This window comes from Nilaparvata lugens, chromosome 6, assembly GCF_014356525.2.
Source record: "Nilaparvata lugens isolate BPH chromosome 6, ASM1435652v1, whole genome shotgun sequence".
NCBI lineage: Eukaryota > Metazoa > Arthropoda > Insecta > Hemiptera > Delphacidae > Nilaparvata > Nilaparvata lugens.
The window spans coordinates 41,798,043-41,824,486 of record NC_052509.1 but is presented as its reverse complement, the minus strand read 5'-3'; the positions used below and the strand labels follow the sequence as shown (position 1 = coordinate 41,824,486).

At 36.8% G+C, this 26,444-nt stretch overlaps 1 protein-coding gene across 2 annotated transcripts in view; it reads right to left on the bottom strand.

The window, feature by feature from the left end:
* The window catches only part of LOC111049588, a 267,778-nt gene that overhangs the window by 32,124 nt on the left and 209,210 nt on the right, over positions 1 to 26,444 (bottom strand). The window contains exon 1 of one of the 2 annotated variants that reach the window (XR_005571635.1): positions 19,235 to 19,435. The exons of the other annotated variant lie outside the window; for it this stretch is intronic. The gene's annotated coding sequence lies outside the window, so the exon portion shown is untranslated. Of the gene's footprint in view, positions 1 to 19,234; positions 19,436 to 26,444 lie in introns of those variants that run through there. 2 annotated transcript variants of the gene reach the window in all.

Genomic DNA, 26,444 nt, shown 5'->3' with positions numbered 1-26,444 from the left:
GAGCAATTAATTTCACTTTCATTTGAGTATAACTGATTATTATTGGCATTGAGAAAAAACTGCCTGACAAATTCTATCGCTTTGGATTGTTCATCTTTCATTGATACAGAAGATATTATATTACATGTGATTTCTTCTTTATCAATTGAATTTGGAGAATAATTATCAAATGGAAATTCAGCGCTTTGTTTTTCAAATCCGGATCCCAAGTTCATATCCGATTCGTCTAGGCTCGGGATCCTGTATTCGAGTTTTTTGATAAGAAAAAACAATCGTCTTTCCAGTGATTATTCCTCTTACAGTATGTACAGAATCTAGTCCTATTAGGGTTGATTGGTGTCCTGTAATTGACTGATGTTGATTGTGTGTAATTATTGTTTGTATAAGGTTGTCTTTGGAAGTTGTTCTGATTTGTTTCGTGTGGGAAGACGTTTCCGCTCCTATTTCCAAACTGTCTATTAGGATTAGGATTATGTGATTGTGTGTTTCTGTCGCGATCATTGTAATTATTATTGTTTGAATAAGGTTGTCTTTGGAAGTTGTTCTGATTTGTTTCGTGTGGGGAAAAGTTTCCGCTCCTATTTCCAAACTGTCTATTAGGATTGGGATTTTGTGATTGACCTACATTTCTACTCAAATTTTTCACCACAATACTCAGATCGTTCAATTTCTTTTCTAAAGTATCTACTACATTTATTTTTTGGACAGGCTGTTCGATTGAAGCATTATGCATTCCTAACTTTTTGTCTAGAAGGAAGCGAGATCTTTCATATTTGGCGAGATTTTTCTCTAAATCTTCAACTGATGCATTGTCCATGAAAGCAACATGTTGCAATGCTCCTACGTCTAAGCCTCTCAAAACATATCCTACTATTCTTTTCTCTGACATTTGAGGCTCAAGAATGTGACAAAGTTTTATTATATCTGCTGTGTATTCTGTGTATGTTTCTGTTGGTAATTTGTTTCTGTTTTCGAGTTTTTGTCTGGTTGTCTCTTCATGAACAGGGTCTACAAGTTTACTTTTTAAGTGGCCTACTGCATCAAGAAATGTCGCGTTTTCATTTTTATCCGAAAATATGTCGAAAATTGCCAATGCTGTTTTCTTGAGGTAGAGGGGTAAATACAAGATTTTATCATCCTCATCCCACTTATTTATTTTTGCTGCCCTATTGAAGGTTTTCAACCACTCGTTGAAGTCTTCACTCTTTGTACCCCCATAGCTTTCGGGTTTCGCAAAGGGTCTTTTATCATTCCCTGCCATATTATTTTCTGGAATTAGGATATTTGCTAAGTTATCGGGAGCTACTGTGTCGTAGATGGGTTCTTGATTTCTGCCTAGCTTGCCTACTATTCGCTCGTAATCGGCTAACATAGGGAAGATAATACGATCGCGTTGAGACAGGGACCCTAACTTAAGTAATCGACTTAGAGCATCTCTAGCTCCTTAATCGTGGTCCACATAAATACAAACTTTTTTTGCCAAGTCAACAGCGAATCTCAAGTATTCAATATTAACAGATTGAGGGATGTGAATACCTAACTGTTTGCCTAGCTCTAATAATTCTGATTTATCCAGAGATTTTACTTTTAAATCAATAGGTAAACGTAATAATGAAACCTCGAATTCACTAGGTGATTGTTCAGAGTCACTAGAACTAGAGCTACTCATCTCAATATAACAATAATAACAATTATCATATTTACCCTGTACGTTGAGAGAATAGAGGACATAATTATACGAGATCAAACACAGAATATAATAATTATGATAATGACCTGAAATGAAAATGTCAATAGATAATTTGAAGGCTAATCTTGTCAATTAATAAACTCTTTCTCATGAGAACGACGCCCAACACCATGTAATGGGGTATTTATATTGGAATATATTGGGGTTATATTATGTATGGTATTGTGATGGTATTATAAGGTTGTGAGAACAACCCTAGACATTATGGTAACAATTTATAATAGGGGAATCGCTTGGCTTGCGAGAGGTTAAATTGATCTAACTCTATAACTCATGAGAAAGGAACTATATTTTAAAATAATAAACAAAACAGTTATATTTTGGAGAACTAAGTAATCGATTTAATCAAATTGTAACTCAAAATGAAACTGGAAACTTAAATAAAAATAATATTGAGAAAACTTTTTAAACAAACAATAGAATAATTACAGGATTTGCCTTCAATAAAAAAGATGAATAATATATAATAATAAAATTGATAATATTAGCTCACTGAACTCATTGAACCAGGAAAATGGTGTCTCGGAAAAGAAGGGTAGAGCCGGGCCCGATTATCTGCTGTAGATAGCTCCAGGTCCCGTCCTCGTAACCGACTGCTAGAGCCTCTCATTTTTTTCATAATTTTACTTGTCATGAATTTTCACCGTCGTCAGCAATTTATCTATTCATTGTGAAAATTCATGACAAATAATAAAATTATGTAGTTCTATTACAACTGGATAGTGAGATATTAGAGCTCAAGCAAGGAGAGTCATATAAGTACTTGGGAATAGTTCTCGAGAATACTACAGCAACATTTGCAGACGACACAGCCATATCATCAATAGATAGTAATATTCATATTGCAACAGAGAAACTACAGAGATCCATCAACAAAATTCAAGATTGGACTAGAAAGTGGAGAATGAGATTGAATGAAACAAAGTCGATTCACATCAATTTTACCAATAAGAAGGACCTGCCCATACCAATAACTATCAACAACCAAGTTGTACCATATGCTAATGATGCCAAGTATCTAGGTATGACCTTGGACGCAAAAATTCGCTGGAAGGCCCATGTCAAGAAGAAGAGAGAAGAGCTTGGAATCAAATATAAGAAGCTGTATTGGCTGATCGGAAGAAACTCCATCCTTTCAATCCGAAACAAAGTACTTCTGTACAAACAGATATTGAAGCTAGTATGGACATATGGTATACCACCTTGTGGGTGTACCAAAGATAGCAAAATCAATGTCATACAACGTTTCCAAAGCGAAGTGCTAAGGAACATTGTGGATGCTCCTTGGTATGTCAGGAACAGCGATCTTCATAGAGACCTGCACGTCGACCTGGTGTCAACCGAGATCCAGAGGCATCCGGAGTGGCACGAGGGGCGACTACACCAACATGACAACGTCGAGGGGATCCAGCTGCTGGACAATGGAGGGTTGGTGCGGAGGCTCAAAAGGAGGAAACCGTTTGAACTAGTGTAGTGCTTGTTCAAGTAGTGTCCAGTGAAAGAGCAGAGCAGTGATTGAGTGAATCCAGCATCTATAGTGCAGTCAATAAGTGTACATATTAATTAAGTTGGAATTATTAATTAAGTATTAGTTAAGATCTTACTTCGAGAATGCTGATTCAGATTTGTTTGTGGAGAGATCTACTGGGATTTCCAAATGATTACAGACAGGCGAGTTGTACACAACAAGCCTGACATCCTAGTATTGGATCAGCTGGAGAAGAGGGCTTATATAATTGATATCGCTGTACCTTCAGATGAGAATGCTTAGAAGACCAGAGGCGAGAAAATCAGAAAATACCAATAGCTATCATTTGAGCTGAAGGAAATGTATGGGCTGAATACAGTGAGAGTACTTCCAATTGTAATAACAGTCAATGGCCTGATACTCGAACGGTTGTGGAAATTTGTAGAAATATTGACTTGGTAGATGAGGTGCTGAAGAGAATGCAAAAATCTGTCCTCTTTGACACTGCATGTATTGTGCGCAAGTTCATAAAATAGTCAAACAGTGTTATAAAGATGAAAGGAAGGTTGCATTAAAGTGCCCCTTCTTTGAAAATATTTCTGCAAGAGCGTGCTTATAAAAGGAATAATAATAATAATAATAATTCTCCAGGATAGGATCCCAAACCGGATTAGATCAGGAACAACAGCAATGCTTTGTGTGAACGGATGACCTTCGGAATGATTTTTGCTTATATGCCTTGAGGGTAGTTCTCCTAGGCGAAGAGGATTTATGGCACGTTTGCAAAGAAGCTGGTTGCAGAAGCATCCAGATCTGCAATTCTCTGCACAAAAACTGAGAGACTATGTATCCTATTTGCGGAAAAGTGGGTTCACAGCAGTGATACCAGTTGTTGGAAATGAGGAGATGAATGAGTTAACACCGCCAGAAGATCAGGTGGAAGAACAGCCTAGAACTGAAATCATTGAGCCCCATTTAGAAGCAGATTTGAGTGCTAGGAGGAAGAACACCAACCTAAAACTCAATCTGAGGCCACAAGAACTGGCTCAGTTGGATCAAGGCCTCATGGACAGACTCAATGTGGATATCCTCACGTTGAATGAAGCTGTCTATCAGATAGTTCTTTCCAGAACTAAGCCCAAGCCTAAAGATGGTGGCTCCATATTCAAAGCCAGGAAGAGGATGGATCAGCTTCAAAAGAAAATATGGCCAGCAAGACAGCAGGCATGCAGAGTTCAAAGTGTGATTGACTCCTTGAAAGCAGGAAGAGTATCTACCTCAAGAGTAAGGAGGATAGCCCATAAGATAAGACAATAGCATCACACTCCGAATGTGAGAGTACTTCCCAATATCAAACAACATTGTATAGACAGGATACAGGCACTGAAAATTGCTCAACAGTCCTTGAAAAAAAGAGTTGGATGGGTTGATGATAATGCTACATCCAGTCTCAACCCTTCAAGACTGTTGGAGGGACAGAAATCTGTAGAAGCAAACAATGCACTACCTGCTGTAGAGGAGATTGAAGCTTTCTGGGGGTCAATCTATGAGTTCAGCCTCTGCTAAATAAGGAGACTCCTGTCTTGGGGGCCTCTGATGACATGTGGCCTTTGCTGAGGAGGAGGTGAGAGGAGTGATTAGAGGCTTAAGGAAATTCGCCTCACCAGGCCCTGATGGTATTAGTAGGTACTGGTGGAAACATCTTCCTTGTACCCATCGTCACTCAGCATGGATATTCACCAATTATTTGTGTGAACATCACCCCATCCCAGATTGGCTGGTGGAAGAGAGAACGATCCTCCTACCCAAAAAGGGTGATTTGTCCAACCCAGGCAATTATAGACCAATCACCTGCCTGAATGTCTGCTACAAGATCCTTACAAGGATCAAAAGTGATCGAATATTGCAGCACATTCAGCCAGTATGGCAGCAGTGTTTTGAGCAGAGGGGAAGTGAAAGGAACATGGCAGGCTGCAAAGAAAATTTGATTGCTGATAGATGCATCATGCAAGATTTAGTTCAATATAAACATAACCTGTCCATGACCTGGATTGATTACAGGAAGGCATTTGATACCATATCCCACCAGCTTATAGTGCATTTATTACAATGCTTTTTTGTGCCTCCAAGCATAGTGAGATGCCTGGAGACCTGTTTGCCCTCTGAAAAACCCATTTTGTGGTCAGATCACAACAGAAAATGGTGTCAACTAGAGTGGTAACTTATAGGAGAGGTGTCTTACAAGGAGATTCATTGAGCCCTCACCTTTTCTGCATTCCACTGCTGCCATTGTCTGCTGCCCTGAAGAAAACAAAGGGCTATTGCTGTGGCATGCCAGGAAACAGGATCCATGGGGTGAGCCACTTTTTCTATATGGATGACTTGAAGACTTATGCAGTTAGCAAATCTGACCTCAAGTTGGCTGTAGGTGTGGTGCAGCGATATTCAAATGATATTGGCATGTCTTTCGGGTTGGACAAGTGTGCAGTAACTCATCTCCTGAAATGCCTCCTATAAGCATTTGTTGCTATCACTTGATCTTGAATCGCCTGTACAGTCTCTGGAAACAAACTTCCCACTGTCAGCCACATACAAGACAGCTCTTGACTTATTGGCTCTGAATTAAGGTGCCCATAGAACCGTCCATGTAACTCTTTTGTCCTCCATTTTTTTGAACTATGTTTACGTTCGTACCGGTGTCAATGGTAATTGATACATCTTTTCCTTTGAATTTTCCATTAATAGTAAGTACTGGGACTTGAATTCTTCTCTCTTTAGTCAATGATCCATTCATTCCAAGTTCGTGCTGAGCATGCATTTCGGAAGACAATAGCTGTTTGAAGTTGGTTTCACTTTCTATTTCGTTAGAGCAATTAATTTCACTTTCATTTGAGTATAACTGATTATTATTGGCATTGAGAAAAAACTGCCTGACAAATTCTATCGCTTTGGATTGTTCATCTTTCATTGATACAGAAGATATTATATTACATGTGATTTCTTCTTTATCAATTGAATTTGGAGAATAATTATCAAATGGAAATTCAGCGCTTGTTTTTCAAATCCGGATCCCAAGTTCATATCCGATTCGTCTAGGCTCGGGATCCTGTATTCGAGTTTTTTGATAAGAAAAAACAATCGTCTTTCCAGTGATTATTCCTCTTACAGTATGTACAGAATCTAGTCCTATTAGGGTTGATTGGTGTCCTGTAATTGACTGATGTTGATTGTGTGTAATTATTGTTTGTATAAGGTTGTCTTTGGAAGTTGTTCTGATTTGTTTCGTGTGGGAAGACGTTTCCGCTCCTATTTCCAAACTGTCTATTAGGATTAGGATTATGTGATTGTGTGTTTCTGTCGCGATCATTGTAATTATTATTGTTTGAATAAGGTTGTCTTTGGAAGTTGTTCTGATTTGTTTCGTGTGGGGAAAAGTTTCCGCTCCTATTTCCAAACTGTCTATTAGGATTGGGATTTTGTGATTGACCTACATTTCTACTCAAATTTTTCACCACAATACTCAGATCGTTCAATTTCTTTTCTAAAGTATCTACTACATTTATTTTTTGGACAGGCTGTTCGATTGAAGCATTATGCATTCCTAACTTTTTGTCTAGAAGGAAGCGAGATCTTTCATATTTGGCGAGATTTTTCTCTAAATCTTCAACTGATGCATTGTCCATGAAAGCAACATGTTGCAATGCTCCTACGTCTAAGCCTCTCAAAACATATCCTACTATTCTTTTCTCTGACATTTGAGGCTCAAGAATGTGACAAAGTTTTATTATATCTGCTGTGTATTCTGTGTATGTTTCTGTTGGTAATTTGTTTCTGTTTTCGAGTTTTTGTCTGGTTGTCTCTTCATGAACAGGGTCTACAAGTTTACTTTTTAAGTGGCCTACTGCATCAAGAAATGTCGCGTTTTCATTTTTATCCGAAAATATGTCGAAAATTGCCAATGCTGTTTTCTTGAGGTAGAGGGGTAAATACAAGATTTTATCATCCTCATCCCACTTATTTATTTTTGCTGCCCTATTGAAGGTTTTCAACCACTCGTTGAAGTCTTCACTCTTTGTACCCCCATAGCTTTCGGGTTTCGCAAAGGGTCTTTTATCATTCCCTGCCATATTATTTTCTGGAATTAGGATATTTGCTAAGTTATCGGGAGCTACTGTGTCGTAGATGGGTTCTTGATTTCTGCCTAGCTTGCCTACTATTCGCTCGTAATCGGCTAACATAGGGAAGATAATACGATCGCGTTGAGACAGGGACCCTAACTTAAGTAATCGACTTAGAGCATCTCTAGCTCCTTAATCGTGGTCCACATAAATACAAACTTTTTTTGCCAAGTCAACAGCGAATCTCAAGTATTCAATATTAACAGATTGAGGGATGTGAATACCTAACTGTTTGCCTAGCTCTAATAATTCTGATTTATCCAGAGATTTTACTTTTAAATCAATAGGTAAACGTAATAATGAAACCTCGAATTCACTAGGTGATTGTTCAGAGTCACTAGAACTAGAGCTACTCATCTCAATATAACAATAATAACAATTATCATATTTACCCTGTACGTTGAGAGAATAGAGGACATAATTATACGAGATCAAACACAGAATATAATAATTATGATAATGACCTGAAATGAAAATGTCAATAGATAATTTGAAGGCTAATCTTGTCAATTAATAAACTCTTTCTCATGAGAACGACGCCCAACACCATGTAATGGGGTATTTATATTGGAATATATTGGGGTTATATTATGTATGGTATTGTGATGGTATTATAAGGTTGTGAGAACAACCCTAGACATTATGGTAACAATTTATAATAGGGGAATCGCTTGGCTTGCGAGAGGTTAAATTGATCTAACTCTATAACTCATGAGAAAGGAACTATATTTTAAAATAATAAACAAAACAGTTATATTTTGGAGAACTAAGTAATCGATTTAATCAAATTGTAACTCAAAATGAAACTGGAAACTTAAATAAAAATAATATTGAGAAAACTTTTTAAACAAACAATAGAATAATTACAGGATTTGCCTTCAATAAAAAGATGAATAATATATAATAATAAAATTGATAATATTAGCTCACTGAACTCATTGAACCAGGAAAATGGTGTCTCGGAAAAGAAGGGTAGAGCCGGGCCCGATTATCTGCTGTAGATAGCTCCAGGTCCCGTCCTCGTAACCGACTGCTAGAGCCTCTCATTTTTTTCATAATTTTACTTGTCATGAATTTTCACCGTCGTCAGCAATTTATCTATTCATTGTGAAAATTCATGACAAATAATAAAATTATGTAGTTCTATTACAACTGGATAGTGAGATATTAGAGCTCAAGCAAGGAGAGTCATATAAGTACTTGGAATAGTTCTCGAGAATACTACAGCAACATTTGCAGACGACACAGCCATATCATCAATAGATAGTAATATTCATATTGCAACAGAGAAACTACAGAGATCCATCAACAAAATTCAAGATTGGACTAGAAAGTGGAGAATGAGATTGAATGAAACAAAGTCGATTCACATCAATTTTACCAATAAGAAGGACCTGCCCATACCAATAACTATCAACAACCAAGTTGTACCATATGCTAATGATGCCAAGTATCTAGGTATGACCTTGGACGCAAAAATTCGCTGGAAGGCCCATGTCAAGAAGAAGAGAGAAGAGCTTGGAATCAAATATAAGAAGCTGTATTGGCTGATCGGAAGAAACTCCATCCTTTCAATCCGAAACAAAGTACTTCTGTACAAACAGATATTGAAGCTAGTATGGACATATGGTATACCACCTTGTGGGTGTACCAAAGATAGCAAAATCAATGTCATACAACGTTTCCAAAGCGAAGTGCTAAGGAACATTGTGGATGCTCCTTGGTATGTCAGGAACAGCGATCTTCATAGAGACCTGCACGTCGACCTGGTGTCAACCGAGATCCAGAGGCATCCGGAGTGGCACGAGGGGCGACTACACCAACATGACAACGTCGAGGGGATCCAGCTGCTGGACAATGGAGGGTTGGTGCGGAGGCTCAAAAGGAGGAAACCGTTTGAACTAGTGTAGTGCTTGTTCAAGTAGTGTCCAGTGAAAGAGCAGAGCAGTGATTGAGTGAATCCAGCATCTATAGTGCAGTCAATAAGTGTACATATTAATTAAGTTGGAATTATTAATTAAGTATTAGTTAAGATCTTACTTCGAGAATGCTGATTCAGATTTGTTTGTGGAGAGATCTACTGGGATTTCCAAATGATTACAGACAGGCGAGTTGTACACAACAAGCCTGACATCCTAGTATTGGATCAGCTGGAGAAGAGGGCTTATATAATTGATATCGCTGTACCTTCAGATGAGAATGCTTAGAAGACCAGAGGCGAGAAAATCAGAAAATACCAATAGCTATCATTTGAGCTGAAGGAAATGTATGGGCTGAATACAGTGAGAGTACTTCCAATTGTAATAACAGTCAATGGCCTGATACTCGAACGGTTGTGGAAATTTGTAGAAATATTGACTTGGTAGATGAGGTGCTGAAGAGAATGCAAAAATCTGTCCTCTTTGACACTGCATGTATTGTGCGCAAGTTCATAAAATAGTCAAACAGTGTTATAAAGATGAAAGGAAGGTTGCATTAAAGTGCCCCTTCTTTGAAAATATTTCCGCAAGAGCGTGCTTATAAAAGGAATAATAATAATAATAATTCTCCAGGATAGGATCCCAAACCGGATTAGATCAGGAACAACAGCAATGCTTTGTGTGAACGGATGACCTTCGGAATGATTTTTGCTTATATGCCTTGAGGGTAGTTCTCCTAGGCGAAGAGGATTTATGGCACGTTTGCAAAGAAGCTGGTTGCAGAAGCATCCAGATCTGCAATTCTCTGCACAAAAACTGAGAGACTATGTATCCTATTTGCGGAAAAGTGGGTTCACAGCAGTGATACCAGTTGTTGGAAATGAGGAGATGAATGAGTTAACACCGCCAGAAGATCAGGTGGAAGAACAGCCTAGAACTGAAATCATTGAGCCCCATTTAGAAGCAGATTTGAGTGCTAGGAGGAAGAACACCAACCTAAAACTCAATCTGAGGCCACAAGAACTGGCTCAGTTGGATCAAGGCCTCATGGACAGACTCAATGTGGATATCCTCACGTTGAATGAAGCTATCAGATAGTTCTTTCCAGAACTAAGCCCAAGCCTAAAGATGGTGGCTCCATATTCAAAGCCAGGAAGAGGATGGATCAGCTTCAAAAGAAAATATGGCCAGCAAGACAGCAGGCATGCAGAGTTCAAAGTGTGATTGACTCCTTGGAAGCAGGAAGAGTATCTACCTCAAGAGTAAGGAGGATAGCCCATAAGATAAGACAATAGCATCACACTCCGAATGTGAGAGTACTTCCCAATATCAAACAACATTGTATAGACAGGATACAGGCACTGAAAATTGCTCAACAGTCCTTGAAAAAAAGAGTTGGATGGGTTGATGATAATGCTACATCCAGCCTCAACCCTTCAAGACTGTTGGAGGGACAGAAATCTGTAGAAGCAAACAATGCACTACCTGCTGTAGAGGAGATTGAAGCTTTCTGGGGGTCAATCTATGAGTTCAGCCTCTGCTAAATAAGGAGACTCCTGTCTTGGGGGCCTCTGATGACATGTGGCCTTTGCTGAGGAGGAGGTGAGAGGAGTGATTAGAGGCTTAAGGAAATTCGCCTCACCAGGCCCTGATGGTATTAGTAGGTACTGGTGGAAACATCTTCCTTGTACCCATCGTCACTCAGCATGGATATTCACCAATTATTTGTGTGAACATCACCCCATCCCAGATTGGCTGGTGGAAGGGAGAACGATCCTCCTACCCAAAAAGGGTGATTTGTCCAACCCAGGCAATTATAGACCAATCACCTGCCTGAATGTCTGCTACAAGATCCTTACAAGGATCAAAAGTGATCGAATATTGCAGCACATTCAGCCAGTATGGCAGCAGTGTTTTGAGCAGAGGGGAAGTGAAAGGAACATGGCAGGCTGCAAAGAAAATTTGATTGCTGATAGATGCATCATGCAAGATTTAGTTCAATATAAACATAACCTGTCCATGACCTGGATTGATTACAGGAAGGCATTTGATACCATATCCCACCAGCTTATAGTGCATTTATTACAATGCTTTTTTGTGCCTCCAAGCATAGTGAGATGCCTGGAGACCTGTTTGCCCTCTGAAAAACCCATTTTGTGGTCAGATCACAACAGAAAATGGTGTCAACTAGAGTGGTAACCTATAGGAGAGGTGTCTTACAAGGAGATTCATTGAGCCCTCACCTTTTCTGCATTCCACTGCTGCCATTGTCTGCTGCCCTGAAGAAAACAAAGGGCTATTGCTGTGGCATGCCAGGAAACAGGATCCATGGGGTGAGCCACTTTTTCTATATGGATGACTTGAAGACTTATGCAGTTAGCAAATCTGACCTCAAGTTGGCTGTAGGTGTGGTGCAGCGATATTCAAATGATATTGGCATGTCTTTCGGGTTGGACAAGTGTGCAGTAACTCATCTCCTGAAATGCCTCCTATAAGCATTTGTTGCTATCACTTGATCTTGAATCGCCTGTACAGTCTCTGGAAACAAACTTCCCACTGTCAGCCACATACAAGACAGCTCTTGACTTATTGGCTCTGAATTAAGGTGCCCATAGAACCGTCCATGTAACTCTTTTGTCCTCCATTCTCTTTTTAGGTCTTGAGCAGATAGCAGCTCGCTACTTCTTTTGTTCCTTAAATCAAAGGCTGTGTAACCATTATCCAGCTGGCATACCTTCACAAACAAATCTGAATCAGCATTCTTGAAGTAAAATCTTAACCTCGTTTCCTGACTCACACATAGGTTGGCACCAAGTTGAAGATTAAAATGCAATAATCGCGGAAATATTGATTCGGCACTGCCACTTCAATCAGAGCTATTCCTGAGAATATTATATTTTTTTTTTTCAATCTCTTGATAATGGCAATATTTAAAGCCGGAATATGTCGTGTTGAATAATTTTAAAAAGGGTAATCAGATTTATAAATATTAGAATATAAATATTTATGAGGAAATATTTGTTTCCTATTCCTGGAAGTATATATAATTTTTATGTTTCATAAAACAAACTCTCATGACTGGAGTTCTATCAATTATTGATCCTATTCCATCAAGACTAATTTTGTTTGTGTATCCAATACATTGCGTGAACAGCTTAAACAATTTCGATGAAATTTCAATTATTCAGTATGATGAATGGGAAGTATTTTCAAAACTTCAGAAGTGTTTGTTGTGGAATCTGTGTGCAAAGAATGAGGAAATTCGGCCAGAATTTAACTTGACGAAAAAGAGGGGTTATTTATTTAAATGGCCAAATAGCTGTTTTTGCTTTTCCTCAAGTAAAAATATCTTCCATAGAAGTGAGGCGCTTTTCCCATGAATCAATTATTCCCAAACATTAGTTGTGTTGCCAAAGATAATAGAAGGTAGCTTTCGATGAAAATATTGTAGAATATGTATAACATTTCGTTGATATTCACTTGAAACTGTCAGTATACCTCATTAATAGCATCAATGCTCCCCATTCAAATAATGCTGACACATTGATGTGAATCTTACTATAGTTTGTTTACATTAGATCAGATGGAGATAAGAATGATAGCTACTGTTTCGATTTCAAAATTATGATTGCCATTTTTGCTTTTTATGCCAGCTGTTATTAGTTTCGATTTCAATTATTATGTTTGACCTTTTTGCTTTTTATACCCATTGTTATTATTATGTGAAATGAGCTCCCATCAAATGAAATCATAATCATTGAAGTCAATTATTATACTAAGGGAACAATTTCTGTTTGAATATGTGTGTTTGCGGATGTGTAGTATATATGTCTGATGGATCTCGAAAACGCCTCTAACATCTAATTTATTAAATCAGGAATAGAGTACGTTTGCGATAAAAATTATTTTGGAACAGGTCTCAACTCTGGGAGAAATCGCCGAAGCTCTTTCATAAAGGATTATTGGTCCCTCAAGTAGCAGCTGATCAATAGTATATTTCGCACCTAGGGTCGAAAATTAGACTTTTCCAGCTCAAAATCGGTTTTCAAGTCCGAGGCCGTAGGCCAAGGACTAGAAAAGATTGATAGCCGGAAAAACATTTTTGTCCATGGTGTGAACGCTATTTTTCGCCACACAGAAAAATAAACAATATATATATATATATATATATATAATAATAATAATAATTGTTTACTAAGCACACTTCCGAAATCAGAAGTGGAAGGTCATAGCTGTAGCAAATCTGAGGTAATCTGAATATCAGGAAATTGTCCAAGTATTTTTATTTTTCATTCTGATTTGTCTAAATAACCTATAAGGATATGTTCAATTATGTAAATTTGTGGAGCTCTTTATGTCTATGGAATCCATTGAGCACTCTCAAACTCTGCAGTTCACATAGCTCAATCAATCTCTCACCACTATAATTTATAATATCCTCTCCAAGACAATTCACAACTGTATCTCCAATCCTTCGGCCAGTTCTGCCATTGAGATCACCTGCCAATATGATTTCCTTTCGGCCCTTCATTTCTTCCACATTAACCCTCAAATATTCAAAAAAAATTATTTGTCTATAACTTGACTGTTGTAGGTTGGACCATAAACTCCCAGAATAATTATTTCTCTACCATACATTTCTAGCTCAACTTTAATAATTCTTCCATAACTGGTTGCCAAGATTTTATAAACCACTTCAGTTGCTTTCTAATAAGTATACCTACTCCAGCTTTGGCTCTTTGGTCCTTATCCACCCCACACCAGAACAGCAATGTCCCTTCCACCTCCTCACAGCAACTTCCCTTCTTCTTCATCTCGCTAGTCATCAGTACGTCCAAGTTCATCCTATGGAAATGTTGTGTGACCTCCAGTGCCTTATTTGCCCATCCCTGCACATTCCAAGTTCTCAACAACAATTTCCTCCGACCCTTCTTGTACTTTTTTGATGGATCCATCCGACTAAAACCTGTAAATCGGTTCCCACTATCTTGAGCATCACTTCCTTCCCCCATATCCGAATGAAGGCTCCCTCTTGAAGAGGTGTGGATTGCCACCCGGGGATAATTTTCAGCTCTGCTTCCCATATTTTCAACCGTTAGTTTTTTACCTGTGCTAGGTTGTTAACGCCTAACGCCAAAACCCCCTTCAGGAGGACCAGTTTGGCTCTTCCGCTCCGTCTGCCATTGTGACTATGTCATCTTCTGCCTTCAGGACCGTTGACCACATAAGTTGTTAGGGAAGGAAAATCTTCCCATGAATATCAGCTGCCCAGTGTGGGTACAGATGCTATTAGAAATTATAGAAAATTCAAAAAGAAGAAAATAAATGAAGAAGAAGAATTTGAACAAGGAAGGCCATAAAGTGAAGAAAAAAGAATGTAGTGCGCGACCAACTGGGTGGCTGAAGTGAGCCACCCCCGCCATCCACTAGTCACGCACTGAAGGAGAATGGCACAAAGCTAAGTTGAAGTCCAAAGCATCTGGGAGAAGAACAAGAAGGGAGGAGGAAGAAGTGCTTTGGAGAGGAGTTCCCTTTCAGTCTCCTCTTAGGCCAGTTTCACACGGCAGAGACCTCGCTCCTGGAAGATCATATTACTGAAGATCATATTTCATATTTTGCAGCTCTCCTGTACTTTCACATGGAGATCTTACAAATAAGCCGACAGATCTAACAACTACGCCGACATTTGCTCAAAGTATGACTAATCACTTTTTCTCAAAGTCCAACTTCCTTAAAAATATAGATAGAAGATTTCTGATTTCGGATTTGGATTCAGCGATCCCAAATTCTTTAAAGCGTAAGTCCCATTTTCAAAAATACCCGAAAACAAGGGAGTTATAGCTGTTTTTAATATAGCTTTCCATTATCATATGATTATATAGTAAACGTACTAAGATAATAATACTCCTGCCTCAGAAAGGGAAAGGCAAAGGTTTCATGAAGTTTTTGAACACCTGAGAAGTTTAAACATAAACATTTTCAATTTTTAAAAGTTCTAGTTTTCCAAAAAAATATTGAACTATGAAAAGATGAATCCAAATATGAAATCATAAATCATCTCCACTCATCACCCAATAAAATAGGAGGAAAAGGAATGTTGTACAGTAAAATTCACTAAATTTCAGTTGTCATTCAACAATCCAATTTATCAGGTTCAAATCGTTGAATATCACTTCAAATTCCGAGCAATTATTGACTATTTCTTTTTAACCATCCAACTTTTGGCGACTTCATTCCGGTCCTTGTAGATGTCAAGACTTTTATCCCAAAGAGCAGGTCGGTTGCAAACTGCAGTAATCAACAGCTCCACATCAAACTCAGACATCGCGTAATGACAGGTGTCGAAGTCAAGTCAAGTAAACAACTGACAAGTCAACAAGTGTCAACTGGAGAAGTGAGTGAGCAAGCACAGTGCTGCCATAATGCGAAAAGCATAACCATTGTACCAACTATTCTAAATTATCGTACTGTATTTCGTGAAGCCATTGCTTTGTTGAAGCCAGTTACTCAGAAAGCGTTTTTTTGTTGTTCGATGTTTTGTCGTCCTTATGAATTCTGTTGAATCAAACATAATGTTATTTAAGAAGTTGTGCTGAACCTGTATAAAAAATTCATAGAATTCTAAGAGTTCATAGGAACGGTAAAAATCAATTTTACGAAAATCGATGTACATGTAACTGGATTTAGAAGATCAATACGATAATATGTTCTATCACAATTTAATCACAGAAATGTTTAAGTGAAAACGTTGGGCGCAAACCTTCTGCCATGAGGAGACAAATAGATTTATGAAAAGCTTGATAGCTTGAATAGTGATCTGATATTTGTTACACGTTTTTAGTCTAAGACATAATATGTCTTAGACTAATTTTTAATGTTTCTTCAATCGGCAGGAAAACTTTGGTTTTTCAAAGTTATCTTACTCCCTTATTTTGGGGTATTTTCAGAAATCAAGATAAATATCCTACCAAATTTCCTATACGAATACAGTGTAAGTTGTATTATAATAGCTACAGTACTTACGTACTGTATAGTACAGTACCTGTTCGTTTTTACCGTATAATTATATGATAATAGAAAGCTTTATTAAAAACAGCCATAACTTCCTTGTTTTCGGATATTTTCGAAAACGGGACTTACGCTTTAAAGAATTTGGGGTCGCTGAATCCAAATCCGAAATCAGAATCTTTCTATCTTCATTTTCAAGAAAGATAGTTCTTGAGAAAAAGTGGTGACCGGAGAGACGAAGAATCACCATGTGAAAGTGACGATTTGTCCGCTAGTATCTCGATCCAAGCCGGTTTCTGCTCGCCTCGAGGGGAAAAGACGTGACAAAACGAGGTTCCTGGATAGGAGTCACCATGTGAAAGACACGATTTGACTCAATGTACTTCGACAAAAAAACGTGAACACTGTTCAGTGTTCAAGTTGCACGTCTCCTATCGTGTGAAAGTAGCCTTACGAACAAGCAGGTGTACTAAGGGTGAAATTCTACCACCCCCACCCACTGGGGGTAAATTATCAACCAACTATATTCTTCACCGAATAAGTTGGATAAATCGGCGATATACAGCATTGATTATTAAATCTTTGGAAATATTACGTTCTCAAGATTTACTTAAATTATTCAGAGCCATCGCATCCGATTGGGAAAAACTCAAGGGTTATAGTATTAAGTTGCAGCAGCAATACAAATTTATAGAATTTATAAGGAACTCTGATAGAGTATCGCCTTTGATTCCGCTCGGTATCATCTTACACTGCTGACCACTTTGTCAGATGGTGGCGAGTGGCATTGGTGACGATACCATATTGACTAGTACAAAAATCAGAGCCCTTATAATATCTATCTACCTCTCCTGCATATATATTTGTGGAGTCAACCAAATCAGTCATAAGAACTGTGAACTGTTAAAGCAGCCGACGTTTGCAGCCATCGAAAGCAGAGAATTATTTGAGCTCCTAGAAGAGCTGGTAAGAAACTGGTGGTATTTTTCTTTCAGGAGTCACGAAAATATTAAATTTATTCAAAAATCTTTGCTCTTCCGACTGCGGCCAAGCAGGGCACATGCGACGCCAAATATAACGTCACAAATGGTATAGTCAATAATCAAAGTGATTGAATAAACTCTATTCAGAATTATTCAAATAAACATTAAAATGTCCACTTGAGAATTCTCACTTTAATATTTATGGTAGTAAAGTTCAGGACATGAGAAATCAGCCACATTAAATGTTAGACTAATTATCATGAATGGACTCTTATATATGAATGGACATGCATGGAAGAAAGAATCAGTGGATTGGCTGATTTCCACTTTTGAATAAGTGAAACGAAGAGTAAAGCTGCGTTTACACCAAAGTTATTAACAAAATGTAAACATTTGATGAACATATGTTAGTTAGTCAAGTTCTAATCTAATAGAATCCATAAGGATCAAGTTATCAACATTTTGTCAATAACTACTCTGCGTTTAGAGAAAGATTTATTTCCAGGTGTAGTGGATCCATGTATTTGCGCCTTCGGTGAGAACCAGCTTGAGCGATAGGCTATGCCACATCAGCTAATTTCAGAATAAGTAAGATATCCATGCATACCAGAGTCAACCAATTCCAAATAAACTCGATTCGGAATTCTATTTTCAATTGCATCAAGCAAAAGCAAAAATAACATGATCAGTGCTAATTTGATAACTGTCAACGAGAAATAATATTGATTGCCAATGGATAAAGTCGAGGTCGACTCTTAAGCCCCGCCCAATATTCCACAAAATTCGCTGCAATTAGTGTACTATTCTACAGAGCACTTCCAACACATCAAATAATAACTCAAATTATTAGACTCAATAATTTCCATGCCAAGCTGTGGCCTAATTTCTTTATTTATTACCGATATAGGGCAGATCATGAGATGCTCCTAGCAAATATTGGGTCCGTGATACAAAAATTTAAGCTGAGTCTCATCTCTGAGATAACTTGAGAGGAAAAATTGATCATCCAAGTGGCAGCTCATTGAAACAGAAATTTTCATCGTTTGTTGAAAACTAAAGAGAGGTAGAGAGAAAATTAACAGCTGTGGTTATAAAATTTAGCAATATAATTTGAAAACATTGCATGATTTAATAAAAATATTCCCTGATGTCAAGATGAGTGCATGAGAGCAACTGGGTGAGACCATAAGGCATCGCTAACTTTTGATTGCTTTTTAAAATACGCAATTGAATGTATATTTCAACAGAGTTGAATATATGTTGTTCAAACTGAGGTGATTGCAACGCAACTAATCATCACACTTACTGAGAACGATTTTTGGGTAACTAAGTATTATAGAAATGTATTTGAATGAAACTTGAAGCGGTCCTATATATAATAACATCTTCATCGAGGGAGAGCACCTTCTCGGATACAAAATTCTATCACAGTGACGAGACTATATTAATTTATTATTCAAGTTATATTCAGCAAGCAATTTTTGTTTGTATGATGGATCTCAAAAACGATTAAAACGGCTTTGGTAGAATTCGGGTTATAAATATTTTACTAAAATAATCTGATCATTTAATTCCCGTAGCGAAGCACTGGTACCCTGCTAGTTCAATATAATAATATCCAGACACATATGTATCTAATACGGTTGGGATAATATCAATATAATATTGAGAAAACTGGGTATTCTACAGTGATAATTATTTCAATTATTATGTAGTCAATTCATAAATAAATACAATTAGTTCCAAATTGGAAGATAAAGTCAACAGCTCTTCCAACTACATGTTATAAAAGATATGACCTCTATCTACTTTCTTTCTCTGAGTAATCTTGAACAAAATTCGAAAAGGGCGCCCGCCCTAGTCTGCAGAAATTTTTAATGTGCAATAAAATTTGATAATTTAGTATGTTCAAAATTGTTTTCACTCACCGATCACAATTAACAAAAAGATCACTTTTACGAACATTTTGGAGTCTTCTGCTCGGCCTCTGGAGCCCGTTCAGGCTGTGTTTCAATCTCATGCTCGATCACGACTGCCTTTTCAAGACGTAATTTCCCTTGCTGGTCACTCGGAAAATCACGCCACTTTTCAGAGAGAGAAATTAGATGAGAAATTAACTAAAGTTAGAAAGAGACAGCAGCGAGAGCGGCCTGCACTGGCTGGCTTCATACTGCTGACTCCCCGTCAATTGTTTCCGTTACAATTCACGATAATTTCATCAATATTGATTTCATCAGTATTGATAGTGTCCAGTACTTCCTGTTCTGTAACTGGTTGAAAATACATCGAAGATGGTGAGTTTATAGTCGGTCTATATTTATTTTCTATAACGTGGAGTGACTTTTCAAGTGTGATTGCAACATTATTGGCTGAATTCGCTCCAATGTTAGCAAAATGCTCATCAGTCTTCTCAAGAATGATTTCGTGATCATTTTCGATTGACAGGATGTTGTTGTTAATAATGATCTTACTCAATGTATCCTCATTCCTTCTCACTGAATCTGTTGCTTCCCATATCAGTTGCCAGGTTTTTCTTAGATTGTCCTGTACTCCATTAAGTTTGCTATATAATATTTTTCCTTTGTATTTTTAATTAATGTTGCTAGAGTGTTGCGATATTGTCTGTAGTGTTGTGCTAATTCGAAGTCGTCAGGACGCATCTTCCTCCTTCTGTTGAGCAGATCCCATCTCCTTATAGCTGAGACTAGTCCTCTTGTGATCCATGGTTTGATAGCTATGAGACGTTTACGTTGGTGGTAGTAGTTGGTATTATCTCCTATGTGTTTCTTGAGGATGATGATGAAATTTTCGTAGGAAATGTTGTTGTCTTGAGCGTTGATGACGCCTTCCCAGTTCTCTGTAGAAAGTTGCTGTTTCAGTCTAATCAAATCAAATATAAGTGCATCAATGAGGAGATCAAAGTAGTTTGTATGCTACAAGGCTCTATTATAGTATCTTTTTTTTCTAATTCAACAGCTGCAATTATTAGAATGACAGGATGACTAATCAACAGTCATCTAAACAGAACTATAGAAGCTTTTGAACATTGTAGAGTGTTTGACCATTCCATTGAAATAGAATACTTATTAATACCATATTCAACTACATTCAACCATTGTGAACATTATACTGGACAAATTCACACTATAAGTCAACCAATGATAAGTTCAAAGTAGTTCTCATCTATATAGATGATCTTTAGAAGCTTTTGAACATTGTAGAGCGTTTGAGTATTCCATTGGAAAATTTTATTCAATCTAGAGAAAGTGGTAATAAATTGTTCAATATATGCACTTATCTTTGATGATGTTTCGTGAAGGAAGCATCCAAGTCAATCACATTTAAAAAAGCAAAGCGATGAAACAAGCTTGAGGAGCTGAGGAGTTCATTCATGGCAGAATCCATTTTGAAAAATTGATTGTGAAAAGTTGTTTCCAGGAACAGCTCCGAGTTGATTTGGAAAGTTTTTTTTTATTGGAAAAGGTGCTTCTTCCCTTTCTAACGCATTTTATCTTCCAATCAGACCACCATTGGTGGTTTCTCAAAGCATCGAAATATAGAGAGAATATTACGATTTCAGGTCAGAAAATACTGAATCGCCGTTTCTCTCTTCGATTCACAAATGAAATCTTACTTCCTGCTAAGTTGAATTTGTTATCTGAATTTATTTTGTACAGCAAACCAATATTCATGGATTTTTGATATTTCTCTAGAAGGTTTTATTCCTACTATGAACGATGAACATGATAGAATTCCCTTACATAATATTACAGTGACAATATATTATAGTGATGTAGATCACAACCATTGAAGATCATGACCATAGAACCTTTCATGTATTAAGACAATAAAAATGTTAATCATTCAAAGGAGAATATTCACTACATGAAATCATTTCTCTTTCTTTGTAGGATCTGAAGATCACAGCATATGAGAACAAAATTGAAAATATTAAAAGATATAGGTATTCAAAAATAGTTTTTGGAAAACAAACATCGAGACCGAGAAGAACAATAATATGAGATAGAGTTGCAGAGAGCTCAGACAGTATATATCCGAGAGAGTTACGAATGCTGGAGATAGTATAAGATCCAGTAGAGGATAGACTGTTTTGTGAAGGTTGGAATCAAATATTATCATGATTGTTCTTAGAAAATGGACTGAAAATAATGGGAATGGAACAAGGGATGTTATGAAACCTATCTGGAGAATGCAGTTGTATCGGAATTGGGCAGATCAATGATGCTAACATCGATAAATGGTGAGGAAAATCGGTCTCTTAATACTTGGCAATTCTTCTCCACGTCCTATAGGCTACAGATAGGATCCACATCCGAAAAATATTATTGGATCACTCTCTCCTATTCTTGTGTTGGACGCTGGTGACTGAAGGCTGTAATTTTTTCCTTCATCCTTCTCAGCAGTTTGCCGATATTAATTTATCAAACTGTTTGCCTCAACCGAGAAATTCCATTCTACAACATTTGAACACTATATTCTCAAGTTATTGAGCTTTGCCGTTCATGTATCTTATCAAGTTTAATTTTACTCTCACTTTTTATCGAAATTTTTGGAGAGAAATAGTATAGGCTCAGCCTAGTTTTCCCTTCAATGTCATTGAATATTTTGTACAATGAATAAATGAATGGATATGATTATAAAATATTTCAAAAGTATGACGGAGTAGACATAGTGACCCTGCTCGGCTAGAGTCATCCCTAAAGAATGTTTGTTTGGGATCGTTTGTATGTTCGACGATAACTTTTCATTGCTTTTATCAATCAACTTCAAATGTACAACAAATATAATTTGAACAATTATACAGATTAAGTTCGTTGACCAACAAAATTGACTTACTCATTCAGCCTTTCTTAGCAAATGAAATGAAATGATTGGCCGAATTAAGAAAATTACAATATATTAGAAATACATATATAAGCAATACAAATTTGACAACATTAGAAAATACTATTACACAATAAAATAAAATGCCAACTGAATATTGATTGCATCTCCAGGTACAGGATAACATTGAAAGTCCATATAAGAAGAAGAATATCATTACAAATCACAAATTAGCTGTCTTCTTTATTATAAATTTCATGTATTTAATAACTAAATACAACTTTCTTCGACTTTCCACTGCTTTAAATAGAACAGCTGACAAAATATCAGAGGCTTTTTGAGCGAGTTCTCCAGCAAAGGGCTCACTAGTACTTTTTAAAGTAGGCTATAGTAGTGCGAGTAGTAGTAAGTTGATTTTTTCATAGATGATCCTGGCCCTTTTGTTATAGTAGTGATGTTTTCAAATATACGAGTTCATGATAATGATTTTCGAAATTGCTACAATGATAATGGGATCTATACTGATAATTATCGAAATGTCTGCAGGTCTTCACGCTAGATTAGAGTATAATGATAGTATAAATTTTCAACTTATTAGAAAGTAAACACTTATTGGAAAGTTATAAATTAACTTTCCATATCATAGCACAAGGTATGAGGCTCATATTTTCATTGTACTTGCATCTATGATAATATCCTCTATCAATTCTTCCACTGTAGTCAAACACTTTCCGGCGGTTTCATCAGAACCCTTCCAGATGAAAACGGTTAAAATATTAGTTGATTATAAACTCATAGCTCGAAAATCGGCTATTATCATTCTATTGAGAAAATTCAATGAAGTATAGATAAATGTTCCTTCTTTATTGGTTGTTTTTTTTAAATAATGTATGTATGTTATCATTCGAAGGGAAATAATATTGTCCTACTCTGCATCGAAATGAGAAATTCCACGTTCTCAACTTTATTCAAGTAATAAACAACTCATTAGAGTGTAAATGTGTGAGGTTAAGGCTACTTTGTCACTACAATATTTTATGTGATTTGCGAGGCTTATACAATTCACTCTGTAAGCATTGCATGGACTCGACTTCTGTCCCATAATCATAAAGAATCACCTTTGCTTCAGTTGTGAGAAAGAGTTAAGAGAGAGAATCTCTTTTTATTAGTTTTGTTCTGGAAAACAATACTGTCTTTTCAATTCAGTTACAGGCAATCTAAAATGAATATCACTCTATGCTAGGCTATAGAAGCACGATGGCTTTTCATAAGGAAAGTCCTTCTATTCATGGAATGGGGAAGGTTATATTTTTCAGGATTTTCAAGAACTCTTTCTAAGTGATTTCCAAATGAATTGAATGAGGTTTGATAGCTGACCGAGCGAAGTGAGATCCAAGATTCAAGTCGATGGTTTTTCATTTCCTTTCATGTTTTCAATATCGGGCACCGAGCTTCGCTCTAGAGTACAAAAGCATGAAAGCATATAGTTTATATTTATTTATTGAAACACAAAACACAATTCTTTGAAATGATTGGGAAAGGACCAACAGGCACAGCCCAAAACTGTTTCTTTCCCGAATTTTGATTCATAGGGAACACTATAAATAGTGCAAAAAGTAGGTATGTTCCATACACTTTTGAATTTAAGTCCAATTTCCAGTTTAAACATTTGGAAAAAGAAGAATTTGAATTTAGACTAATTACAAACCAAATTGAATAACAAAATAACATTCACTTAAAACTGTAAAATAATGATCAACTTTAGAAACTTTGATGTACTTTGATTTAGAATAATATATCTATCAAGCTTGCTACAAAATTTGTTAATATAAATTAAAAAAAGGATCTCTAATGGAATCATATCATTGGTAATGTGATAAAATCAGATATGTTTATCAAGTCGATTAATTTCTTGCCAGATAATATTTCTTGTTAGATCATTTTCTGTCTCACTCCCACACAGGCACTCGCATCTTCTGTTATCAACAGACGACGAGATTATCATGTGGAAATATTTCAAGGATGAATAATCATTATCCTTTCCATGTACTTTAGCAAGTTTTTCCAGGGATGAGACCTAGCGCAATCGAAGTTTTATATCATAAACCCACTATGTTCCAAATTACGTGAAAATCGTTTGAGCCGTTCGACATACAAAATATATAACCAAATAAATAAATAACCAAATATATAAATATATACAGAAATTGCGCGCTTAATATGATGGAAAGAGATTACACAATTTCCATGTCTGTACCTTCATGGATTTTCGAGATACACGGTTTTCTAATTGTCAGGGTTTGAAAATTTATAATTTTTGCTGCCATCTTGTTTATTCATAATGAAAAATATTTTTCAAATTACAATCATATATATTCTCTTTCTATACATAATAATAATAATATCGTATGACCTGGCTGGCTCAGGTCTGGTGTCAGAGTTTTCAGGTCGCAACTGATCAATTCCAGGGACTCTGACATGACCTAACGACTGCTTTTCAGGCAGCCGGGACCGACGACTTAACGTGTCCATCTGAAACACGGGAGTGGCCCGAGATAAATATCTTGCCCGAGCCGGGATTTGAACCCGGGCCTCTGAATCATGGAAGCCAGCATCTGATCCACTCGACTACGGCCACTCCAACTATCTCTATACATTATAACTAAGATATTTATACCATTTCCAAGTCTGTACCTTCAAGGATTATTGGAAAGCATGGTTCTCCAATTGTCAGGTATAACCATAGGCATAATATGGAGGGAATATCTCTCTTTCCCAAGGACGCTTCAGCCATGGAAAATGGACTTTCAGCCCTCAACTAGATGTCATTTTGAAGCTTTGGCAATATTCTACAACACAGTAATAATAGGTTATGTCTTTCGGAGGGGATGATAAGCCGTCGTCGGTCCCGACTACCTAAAAAGATACATCTCTCATCATCATCATCCCTCTTACTTATTACACACGCGCAAGCCTAAGAGCTTATGTGAGAATCACCCATAAGATACACTTCATTCATCAGTATTCCCTAGTGGAGAGGCGCGCTTGAGGACACATCAAGGATCAAAATTTCAAACACATAACTTTTGACACAATGCTCAGATTTCATCGTACTACACTTCATCCTTCTCGGTTCGTCACGGCGGTTCAAAATCATGCTTAATAAGTCAAATTCGGTCGAAAAATGGAAAATTTATTGTTGAGTGTACTTAAGCCCAATATTCCAATACACAGAAAATGACCAATTTCTATATTCAAAGTTGCATGTCTTGTGAAATACTTCTGATAAAATTTCCAAATCTAGTGAGAATGTGAAAATTGTCCCCCTCTACTCACTCCAATAAATAATACTTTCGATTCCAAACAATTGGAAGTTAAGATTTTAAAAATGCGATTTCAGTTTTTACATTTTTTTCGTAATTTTACTGTTGATCAAGAGTTTCTAAAACGAGTCTGATATCATCATAGAAACTTACGATTGATCACAAATTGTAGATAAATTCATCTTCTACGAGCTCAGTTGCCTGAAAACATATGAATCACTTTCGCTATCATAGATCTGCCAAAACCGTTGATGATGAAAAATATCTACAATTTCCGGATTTTTTTCAACAATCAAATCTCACTTTACGAACAATTTTTTCATGAATTGTTTACAGTAGATGAAATAGAAAATTCTATTGACATTTACATTTCAAGATCATGTAATAATTTTTATAATAAGGGGTTACCGAGATACTAGCTTTGAATATAGAAATTGGCCATTTCTTATGTATTGAATATGAATAAGTACTACACTCAACAATAAATTTTCAATTTTTTGACCGAATTTGACTGTTGATGCATGATTTTGAACCGCCTTGGCGAGCCGAAAGATGAAGTGTAGTACGATGAAATCTGAGCATTGTGTCAAAAGTGAATTATAAATGTTTGAAATTTTGATCCTTGAGGTGTCCTTAAGCGTGCCTCTACTAGGAAATACTGAATTAAGTGCATCAAACGGGTGATTCTTACCCATGAACTTATGTCATTGAGCGAAATATCAATGTGAGGACAAAGTAGATGGTGATGATTGTTGAAGCTGAAAATTAGGTGTTTTCCACAATACAAGGAGCATTGTTGTCAGGTGTACTTGGAAATCTATGTGACATAGAGCGCTCTACCTGATCTCAGATTTTATAGCACAAAAATACGCCTTGAAATATACATCTAAATTGTAACAATCGGAAGATATTGTTGATTAAAAACTAAAATTCATCAAAATTGATTTTTTCTTCAAATTTTACTCATTTT